We start from the raw sequence: 9,778 nt of genomic DNA, 5'->3' as shown, positions 1-9,778 counted from the left end.
TGATTAAAATGTCTTTATCCACTTTTATTCTTTTAAACTTAATTATCATTATTAATCTAGCAGAAAGCATGCAGTTTTCTTCTCTGTTAGACTTGTATGCCGGGTACAATGTATTTATAATCATCACTCAATAGCCTAATTACTTTGAGGTGATCAATTTAGTTGAGAGAAATCTCTGTAAGTTTCAGGGTTTTTTTTTTTCAATAAAAGAATGTTAGCACCACTAAATTCGGTAGGTATCCATTCTTATAAAAGGTTCCCTAGGGGCCAGGAGTTTGGCCTAGTGGTTAAAGTGCTTGCCTAGCATGCGCGAAGACCCGGGTTCAATTCCTTGGTACCACATACATAGAAAAAAGCCGGAAGTGGTGCTGAGGCTCAAGTGGTAGAGCTCTAGCCTTGAGAAAGTCCAAGGACAGTGCTCAGGCCCTGAGCTCAAGCCCAGGACTGGCAAAAAAAAAAAAAAAGAATAAAAGGTTCCCTATTCTAGGCTGAGGCCTAGAAATGAATGAGCCATGGTTTACCTTCAGAACTGAAAAAGCAGGGACAGATAGAAACCCATAGAGGACTTAAAAAGAGGACTGACCCAGGGTTGTGCAGGACAAGAGGCAGGTGGGAAGGCATTTGGTTCAGGAATCAGATGGGATTACATGGAGCAGAGAACTTGGGGTGAACCTTGTGTAGATGGAAGAGTGGGAGCATTCAAGGCAGAGCAAAGGACCAGGTAGGCCTGGGTGGATGGACCTGATTATGCTAGATGAGTTTTTTTGTACTGGAATGTTGATGATGTCCCTTAGAGCAGAGAGAAGGTTGGGTAGGCAAGATAGGGCATGTTGTGGGGATCCTGTGGCCTGGCCTTTCTCTGAATTCCTTCCTTATGCGGAGAAGGTAGAGCGGGGGTTTGGCATCACTCAGAGAGGTAGATGAGTGTGCGTCCCTGGCTTAGTGGACCAAGGGAAAAGGCAAGGGAGATAGCTCTGGAAAGCTTTCTGTGAGGGTGTTGACTGGAAGACAAGGAAGAAACAGCAGCCTACTCTACTCTTCTTGCCCTGTCTCCATACTTACTGCACCACTTAGTACTTAGAAGAACCTGATAACACTCCATTCCTCTTCTAGAAGCTTCCATGGCCTCCCCTCAATCTGGCTTGGCAGTTGTTGATCTTCAATATCTGGATTATACTTTTCCAGGCTCTCCTTGTATTGATGGTTTGTGTGGCGAGGTCTGCAGTGATTGATTTTCCATTGTAATATAGATCCTTCTTTAATTTTGTGGCATTTAAAAACAATTCCTTGCTATTCATACCCAATGTTTTTAACGATGATGTGTCTAGAAGTGTTTCTTCTTGGATCTAGTCCACTGGGGGTTCTATATGCTTCTGTCAAGCAAGCAAGATTTTCTCTTTTAAGAGTAGGGAAGTTGGGGGGGGGAGGGTAATGGGTACCAAGACATGTGGAAGCGTATCAATGCATGTGAATTAATGCACCTTCTATCTGGCAAATATCATGTAACCCTTTTATTAATTACAATAAAAAATTTAAAAAAAAGCCAACAGACTTAAAAAAAAGAGTAGGGAAGTTTTCAGCTAATATTTTACTGAATAATTTTCTATGCCTTTACTATTAAATTCTTCCCCCTTATTGATCCCAATTATGCATAAATTTGATTTCTTAGTGAAGTCTGCCAGTTCCTAGACCTCTCTTTGGTAGGTTTTGAATGTTTTTTTCCCCCATACTTTTGACTTTTTGTTCTAGCCCCTCTGTTTTATTCTTGATTTCTGAAGTTCTATCTTCCATTTCTCTTATTCTGTGGATTCCACTGTGATTTGCATTGTGGAGATTGAACCTTTTATGGTTCTGAGATCAGGTCTCATAGTGGCCATTTCACCTTTTAAGGTAGTGTATAGTATGCTATTTCTCTCTGTATCTTTCTTGGAGTCTTGAATTTTCTTTTGTCATTACTTCTTTGTGCTCTTGAAATTGTTTTTGTATCTCCCCTTTTATTTTATTGGCCTATTCTATCATACTTTATTTTTTTGCTTCTAAATGGATGGGAGTTTCTTTTATTATTTATTTTTTATTATCATAGTTATGTGTAAATGGGGTTACAGTTACCTTCATATGGCAGTGAGTATATTACTTTTTTTCTTGAACATTGTTACTCTGTCCCATGTTTTCTCCCTCTTCCCCTCCCGTTCCCTCCCAGGTTGTAGAGTTCATTTCCAACATATTTCTTGTGAATATCGCTGTTACCCTGGTTCATCCTTTATCCTTTGACTCATCATCTTGTTTTCCCCCTTCCCTTCCCTGATTCAAATAAGCAAATAAATATATATACAATGCACCAGGTACCAAAGTCAGATAAAGCATCAACAGAGAATAAACCATACGGAAAGAAAAGGAAAAAGAAAGGATTACACTATATTCACCAGATAGAAGGTGCATGACTTCATAAACATTGCTACCCTTTCTCATGTTTTTGTCCCCATTTCCCTTCCCCCACCCAACCCTCCTATTAATTACAATAAAAATATATTTAAAAATAAAAAGAATGATATAATTAGAAAAAAGAAAAGAAAAAAGTAAAGGAATATCTTCACACAGAACATTAAAAAACAACCACAATGATAAATCTCCCTATCCTGGAGCTCATTTCACTTAACTTCTTTCTACATGGCCTTATGTACATAGCTTTTGAGCTATTGTGATACAGCTAGGAAAATCCTAGGTACCCCTTAATTATTACAAATGAGGGAAATTATGGAGCCTATGTTCCTTTGGGTCTAGTTTACTTCACTTAGTATGATTTTTTCCAAGCCTTTCCATTTCCTTACAAATGGGGAAATGTTGCCATTTCATTGTTTATATATACCACATCTTTTTGATATTTCTTTAATGATTCTTTTGTCATTCATCTCTTCATCCTTCCCTGGATTGCTGTTGGCTATTGGATTTTTTTTGCCAATTCTGGGACTTGAACTCAGAGCCTGAGCGCTTACTTGGGCTTTCTCAAGGCTAGAGTTCTACCACTTGAGCCATAGCACCACTTCTGGCTTTTTCTATGTATGTGGTACTGCGGAATCAAACCTGGGTCTTCATGGATGCTAAGCAAGAACTCTACCACTAGGCCAAACTCCTGGTCCTTATTGGATGTTTGTAAATCTCTCCTCTCCTTTATCTTTTTCTCCAGCATCCATCACTAACCTGAAATGTGTAGCTGTCATTTGGTATCTATAAGAGATTGGTTTAGGAGCCATCATGTTAGCTACTGGAATCGAGATATCTAAGTCCTTTATACAAAATGAAATTGTAGCTGGGGTATAGCTTCACCATAAAGTACCTGCTTTGTCATCAAAAGACCTTGAGTTTACAACCCAGTACTGTAAAACAAACAAGCATGCAAATACCCCACACTATAAAGGCACAGTATGTACACATTCTTATGTACATTTTCCACAATACCATAAGTCATCTGTAGATTACTGATCATCCTTTATAATACTGTGAGAATAGTTGTTATATCACACTTTTTGGAGATAATGACAGCAGACTGTACATGCGCAGAACAAATACAATATTTTTCTTATGGTACTGGGATTTGAATTCAGGTCTTGTAGACAAGATGCTTTCATGACTTGAGCCATACCCCAACTCCTTTAGCTTTTGTTTTACTTAAAAAGTATTTTTTTATTAAGTAGTTGTACAAATAGGTTTGCAATTCCATGAGTCGGGCTATGTGTACAATAACACTTGAACAATGTCATTCCTTTTATCATTCTTAGTTTGGGGATACCTTTTGTCTGAAATGGCCTGAACGGATGTCTTCTTACCTAGCTTCACTTCCTAATAGCTGGGAATATAAGCATATACCACCATAACTAGCCTTGTCTGCCTTTTAATTTTCTTCTATATATGTGGTACCGAGGAATCAAACCCAGGGCTTCATGCATGCTAAGCAAGTACTCTCCCACTAGGCTATGCTTCTGGCCCCATCACCAGCCTTTTCATCCTATTGTTTTGGATCTGTGATTGGTTGAGTCTGCAGATGCAGAACTTGTGAATAATGGAGGGCTGGCTATTTTTACTGATTTATTTACCATCTACCCAATGAGAAAGGAAGCACCAGAAAGGCATTACGTTCCTCCCCCCTGCCCAAACACATTTCTGGCTGAGTGTACCCCACCTAGTGGTTGTCAGAGCTGATATGTACATCCTGAGGAGGGAGGTACCAAAGATGGCCTGAGGATTTCAACTCCAGATAGCAGGGATGGGAGCTAGTAGAGAGAGGAGAGGCAGAAGGAGTAAACTTTGAATTAGTGTTCTCAAAGAATCTTCAGAATAGGTTTTAAAACAAGAGTAAAAATAGGAGCCCCGTTAGGACAACGTTTTCACTTAGAAAGCAGGACCACCAAAGCTGTGAGCCCAGGTTGCATTATGTCAACTCTTTTGTATAATTAATGCCTTTGCTGAATTGCACTAGATGACCATATTTGCAGACTTTATTGAAGGTTACTTGAATTTCTCGTAGTTGCTCAAAGGTCACTGCTGAGTGGGCTTTCTTTTCTTTTCTTTTTTTCTTTTTGTCGGTTGTGGGGCAGATCTCTGGGCCTATACACTGTCCTTGAACTTCTTTTGTTCAAGAATAGCACTCTACCACTTGAGTCACAGTGCTACTCCTGGATTTCTGGTGGTGAAGAGTCTCATAGACTTGCCTGCCTGGGCTGGCTTTGAACTGCCATACTAAGATCTCAGCCTCCTGAGTAGCTAGGATTACAGATATGAGTCTCAGAAGCCTGAATGGGCTATCTGTAACTTCTCCCTTCCTTCCTTCTTTCTTCCCTTCTCTTCCCTTCCTTTTTTTTTTTTTGCCAGTCCTGGGGCTTGAACTTAGTGCCTTAGCACTGTCCTTGAGATTTCTCAAGGCTGGTACTCTACCACTTGAGCCACAGAACCACTTTTGGCTTTTTCTGTGTATGTAGTAACCAAGGAATTGAACCCAGGGCTAGGCAAGCACTCTATTGCTAGGCCAAACTCAAGGCCCAAGATCTCATTTCTTTAAAGCAGTGGCACTCAACCTTGGCATATATCAGCCTCACTAAGACATACCCTAAGACCCAGATTGCTGGGCCCAGTTCAAAGTTTTTGATTTAGGGGATCTGAATTGGCACCTGAGTATTTGTAGGCTTTTGAGATGTTGAGGTTTGAACTCGGGAATTTCAGTTCAAACCACTACCCCTTAACCCTTTTTGTTTTAGTTAGTTTTTGAATTTGATCTTGGATTTAGACCTGGGCCACCATGGACTATGAGCCTCCTATTTACACTTCCTGGATAGCCCAACAATTGGTTGAGAAGGGGGTCTCACAAATGTTTTTGCCTGGTCTGACTGTGAATTGCAATCCTCCTGATTTCCTGAGTAGCTGGGATTACAGGCAACACCCACTTGACCCAGCTGAGAATTTGCATTTTAAACAGGCTACCAGGTGATGTTGGTTTCAAGGACCATACTCTTAAGAATTATTATTCTAGAATATAATGAAGAGAAAACTGGTTTTCTCTGAAGAGGTTGGAACATTTCTGTATTCTTGATACTGAATTCAGAGAACTTTTTGCTTTGGTGGCAAGAAACAGATTTGAAGCTCAGGAAAACTATTGTTGCCATACTCAATCCTTTGCCAATTCTCATGTTCTGCTCTGTTTGTGCTTTCTCCTTTTCTATTTATTTGTTTCATTTTTGTCTTACCCTTCTTTCTTTGCATATTTGTTTGTTTATGGTAGGCCAAACATTTGAATTTGGACATAGGGTTTATGAGCTGAAAAAGGATTCCTAGAAAAGAAAGTTCTGTGAGCTCAGTCTAAAATGGCGATGGGATTACTCATCAAAGTAGTTGTCGATTAGAAAGATGCGTGAAAATTCTTATCAGTGCTGGATTTGAACATGCAAGAGTGTATGGGGGCAGACACTATTGACAATGCATTTGGGGGCCTGATGCTGCCATTTCTGCCCTTTTGTGTGTAAGTGAGTTGTTCAGGGAGAGGCTGTAGGCAAGGCAAATGGAGGTCTTGGAATATTTTTGGAGACCATGAGCAAGTCTCCATGAGCATTTTGATGTAACAGGGGGCTTCAGGGTCCACAAATGAAAAGACCTAGATTTGCATAAAGGGATAATTAACTACTTTCAGTACATATAAGAGTTGAGGAATTTCATGGAGAGATGTTCAAGAAGGGTACGTAATGGTACTCGGGTATTTTAATCCATAGAGAGAAGTGAGTGAGGCAGGCTTACCTCATGGCAGCAGGGATCAAAAGAGGGGGAGTGTGAGAGGAGAGAGGGAGAGAGAAGAGAAAGAACGAGAGAGAGAGAGAGAGAGAGAGAGAGAGAGAGAGAGAGAGAGAGAGAGAGAGAGAGAGAGATCAATCTCCCAACAGCTCCCTCACATGTACAACCCACTAGATCTTTGGGTGTGTGTGTGTTGTGTATGTGTGTTGTGTGTGTGTACAGTTCTTGCACTTAAAGGGAAATAGGGAGGAAAAAAACAACAGAAAAACAGTGTCAAGTCTTAGAATGAAGGCATGCAGATTCCAGAGAGAGCGAGTAGGGAGAAGGGTGCGGGGTGATGGTCCAGGGTGGCAGGCACTTAGACCTCTCTCCACAACGGGACACATTTCCCAAGAGAGGAAGGCAAGTTGGCTTACTGACTCCCTTCCAATTTGCTGCCACCTAAAAGGCTTCGGAGATGAGTGTGTCTGCCCTCGCAGGAGCCGATTTGCTGAGCCTTCTCAGCTTCTGTAAGAGTCCACTCACACCACTCACCCCAGCTTTTCTGAAATGGGCTAAAAATTGCAGGGCCATTGGGAGGATCCACAGTCAAATTCATCACAGCATAGCCCTGTTGTGACTGGATGTCACCTGGTCCAGGTACACAGGATGCTGAGACCTCTCAACCAGAAGGGCAATGCTTCTCGAGCGGTGATTGTTCAGTCTTCTTCATTTGCTACTACCATGAGTGATGGTGCTTTGTATTGAATTTTATTCCCACATTACTACTGTTTAAGATATTTCTTGCTTTTATGTCAGCTTGCTCTTGACACTGAGTTTGTTCAGTTTTCAGCTATCATTATTCCATCATCTCTCTTTCATCATGCTTTTTATGGCACTTTTGATTTTTATAATGACACCAAGAACCAATCTGAAATGCATTCTGCAGCATGAAAATTAGGAAGGGTGGGAGAAAGCAGTGATCACATTCATTGTGTATAGATGAAAATGGAATGAGAAAAGTTGAAGGGATGGGTGGGGATGGGAGAAAACAATAGATATCGGGTGGCAAATCCAAGCATTTAGCAATTTCCTTTGTCAATTTCTTTGAGCATTTGAAATAATTTTGAATTTCTGTAACTGGCTGTAGAATACCACACAGAGCCGCCATTACTCTGAGTCCTGTAATCCTTCCTCAATCTTGAATGTTTCTTGGAACTTGCAGACAGGATGTTCTTCTCCTCTTGTACTTTACGGTGTATTTCTGAAGTGCTAAGACACTTTTCTACATGGGCTTCTGGCAACCATCATTAAAAATGGGAACTCTGCCAAGTGCAGATGCCTCATGCCTATAATCCTAGCCACCTAGGAGGCTGTGAGATCTTAGGCTCATGGTTCAAAGCCAGCCTAGACAGGAAACTTCATCAAACTTATTTCTGATGAGCCAGCAAAAATAGCTGGAAGTGGAGCTGTGGCCCAAGTGGTGGAGTGCTAGCCTTGGGAAAAAAAGTTGAGGGACAGCACCCAGGTTCTGAGTTCAGGTCTCGGAACTGGCACCCATGTACAATATTTGAGCTTAACATTACACCTGTGCCATGCATTTTGTCAGTTATCCCAATAATGTTCTTTATATCTAAATCCAGTCCAGGTTCATCTTTATTTGCTTTTCATATCTTTTAGTCTCCTTGTTTGGATCAGTTTCTCATCTTTCCCTGCCTTCTGTGACTTTGCTCTTTTGAAAAAGAATAAGTCATTAGTGCCAGAGAAAGTTGCTCAAATTTGGTTTGAAATGTTTTCTGATTTGTGTAATATATTAAAGCCCACCTCCAAAATAATGTGAAAGGCAAGAGAATCTTGATTCCCAGCCTAGCTTGGAATATATAATAAGACTCTGTCTCAAAATAAAATAGAATAAAATGTTCCTGAGACCAGCAGTGTAGTGATATCTAGAGTTTCTAAGCACAAATCACTGGAAGAAGTGGTGGAGAATCTACACGTATCTAGCCGCCTTCCATCAGTTGTGCGTTTCATGCAAATGGTAGTCATTTGCCCAGTAATCACTTAGGATAATTTTGGTCACTGGAAGCAATCGCATTTACTAGATTTTGTCATGCTATCATTAATAAATATAGTGTAATTATGAGCTGGTAAATAATTTATAAGTACTTACAGGGAATATTTTGGAGCTGCATAAATTCAGTCAGTTCTCATTATTTGTGACAGTTACATTCTCTGAAGTCACCAAGAACACAGAATTAACAAATAATGGAAGCATTCTCCTGTGGGAGATAGGGAGTTGGGATCCTGTCATACCATAATCATTAATAGATGTACACATAGCCTTATTTTATAGATGCGCTTCTATTGAAGCCAGCTATTTAATAGGTAGTATTGGTTTATTAATTTTGAGTTTTGAGCCAATAACACTCTAACTCACAACGGATGGAAGGCTCCTAGATGTGTAGTTTGTCCACAGTTTCTTCCAGTGACTTGTGCATAGAAACTCCAGATATCATGGCAGTGCTGTTCTCAGGGGCATTTTATTTTGAAACAGAGTCTTATATACCCCGGGCTAGCCTTTAGCTCTGAAATGCTGAGCTTATAGTTTTGTGCTATCATGAAGTAAGCAAAGTCACTAACAAAAAGCAAATTGTGACAGGGACCCTCATTTGCCATGTGAGAGAAGAAACCTGAAGGAGGAATATTTGCTCCACTTTTGCTGGGGACAGATGAATGAGCCACCTCAAGCTTTTCTTTCCTTTCTTTCTTTCTTTCTTTCTTTCTTTCTTTCTTTCTTTCTTTCTTTCTTTCTTTCTTTCTCCCAGTGTTTTGATTTTTTTTTTTTGGAATTGTTATTTTAAAGGTGATTTGCAAAGGAGTTACAGTTCTATAAGTCAGGTAATGAGTACATTTCTTTTTTGGACAAACACCTCTTTCTACCTCAAGTTTTTGGGGTGTGACTTGAAAGTAATTTAAATTTGAAATTATACATGAATTTTAGCAGGTAGGGTAATTAATCTGTAAATGTGAAATCCATAAATAATGAGGGTCAAGTACATGTTGTTCCTATTAGATTTTCACATATTCTTATTGCATATCTATTTATCTGTCCGTCTGTCTGTCTTTCTGTCTATCATCTACCTACCTATCTATCTCAAGTTATTATTTAATTTACCTTCTTACTTAGTTTATGCCCATCTCTAGCTCCAATGTGAAAGTTCAGGGCCTCACACTTGCTAGGCTCTACCATTTCAGCCACATGTCTATTTCTCCAGCTAGATTCTAAAATCTGACCTTCTGTCCTTTCATATTTTTTTCTAACTCCATTATTGGGCAGTTGGAAAACTGACTTTCATTACTTTTCAATGTATTTATTAGCTTAGTCTACCATCTGCAGGGCACATGGGCAGAAAGCTCAATTCCAATAAGGGGAAGCTGAGCATGGAAGAAAGAAGGCCAGTTAGAATTTTTGAAGTTCTGAACTTCTGTAAATTCTTAAGTAACATCAGGTTTTTGTTTTTTTAAT

General features: G+C 39.9%; 1 protein-coding gene across 2 annotated transcripts in view; it reads left to right on the top strand.

Annotated features, from left to right (window-relative positions):
- Nucleotides 1-9,778, top strand: part of Slco5a1 (solute carrier organic anion transporter family member 5A1) — a 107,151-nt gene that overhangs the window by 56,751 nt on the left and 40,622 nt on the right. The gene's annotated exons all lie outside the window — the stretch shown is intronic.

Source organism: Megascapheus bottae, chromosome 9 (genome assembly GCF_031878675.1).
Source record: "Megascapheus bottae isolate mThoBot1 chromosome 9, mThoBot2.hap1, whole genome shotgun sequence".
In the NCBI taxonomy this organism is placed as follows: Eukaryota; Metazoa; Chordata; class Mammalia; order Rodentia; family Geomyidae; genus Megascapheus; species Megascapheus bottae.
Note: the sequence above shows the minus strand (reverse complement) of the source record. Positions and strands in the feature narration are given on the sequence as shown.